This window comes from Pyxicephalus adspersus, chromosome 7 (genome assembly GCF_032062135.1).
Source record: "Pyxicephalus adspersus chromosome 7, UCB_Pads_2.0, whole genome shotgun sequence".
Lineage (NCBI taxonomy): Eukaryota > Metazoa > Chordata > Amphibia > Anura > Pyxicephalidae > Pyxicephalus > Pyxicephalus adspersus.
In genome coordinates this window covers 5,510,358-5,511,409 of record NC_092864.1, presented here as the reverse complement: position 1 = coordinate 5,511,409, position 1,052 = coordinate 5,510,358, and the positions used below count along the sequence as shown (strand labels likewise).

The following is a 1,052-nucleotide window of genomic DNA, read 5'->3' as shown; positions in this document are numbered from 1 at the left end:
TATCTTCCTGTGACCACACTGGGGTAAATTCCCTTCACTTCCTCTCCCTGTGACACCAAAACCAGAAGTAATAAATAGGAGTTGTCACACAATAAATCCTTATCAGAACTTCTCTATTCTGGAGAGATTAAAGGGGAGACCAGAAAAACATTTCTGGATTTTAAGCTAATATAGGAACCCAAACCAACACTGGACACCCCCTCCTCCAATGGTAATGGAATTAAATGTGAAAAACTATAAGAGCCTGTGTGCCGTGGCAGGGGCCGGGGCATTGACACACCTTTGGTTTATTTAAGGAACCAGGGAACACCGGGGCTGCGGATTATAAACCATGGTCATGCTCATCCCCTGGCTTCAGGACGTGTGCGTGTGTGTGTGTGGGGGGGGGCTCTGCCTGGCTTTGACTTATTCCGCCCCCCCAGATTAAGAGGATTTAGCGACAGGTGAGATTCTTCCCATTGGGCAACCTGTCACCCTCAGGACTGAAATAATTATTTAAGGTGCCTGGCCCTTTAAGAGCTCAGAGTAAATAGATACAATGTATCCAAACAAGACAAACTTTATACAAACACAAAATATAAACAATGTATACCAGGCACCGGGGTCTGCGCAGCTACGGGACACACCGGACCCCCGCCCACCATCTTCCCGGAATCCCCCCATCCCCCTCTGTCACCACCGGACCCTCTATACAGAACAGGGGGAGGGGAGCCCCCCATAGAGGGGGAGAAGAATCGCAGCCCCCAGCGGAGCCAACATTACCTGTGTCACCGAGCTGCGCTGCTGTGAGGTGGGTGTGGCGGGAGGGCGGAGCTAAGTATACACAGGCCACGCCCCAAATGTCACTGCAACCAACGTCAGCTATTAAAGGGAAACTCCACCCTTCAGATAACAGCAAAGAGGACCTGTCAGGGGTTTATTGTACCTAACTTTAACCCCTAATGCTTCCTGCATGGTACCCAACCCCTCCACCCCACCGGGTATCCAAGATTAACCCCTACTGATCGGTGCCGAACTTTAACCCCTTTGCCCCGACTAGAGCCCCCCCACAT

At 51.0% G+C, this 1,052-nt stretch overlaps 1 protein-coding gene across 1 annotated transcript in view; it reads right to left on the bottom strand.

Moving 5' to 3' along the window:
• MVP (major vault protein) overlaps nt 1-823 on the bottom strand; it is a 15,881-nt gene extending 15,058 nt beyond the window's left edge. Inside the window, exon 1 of the mRNA XM_072417224.1 lies at nt 763-823. The gene's annotated coding sequence lies outside the window, so the exon portion shown is untranslated. The remainder of the gene's footprint in view (nt 1-762) is intronic.
• Nucleotides 824-1,052: the final 229 nt, after the last annotated feature.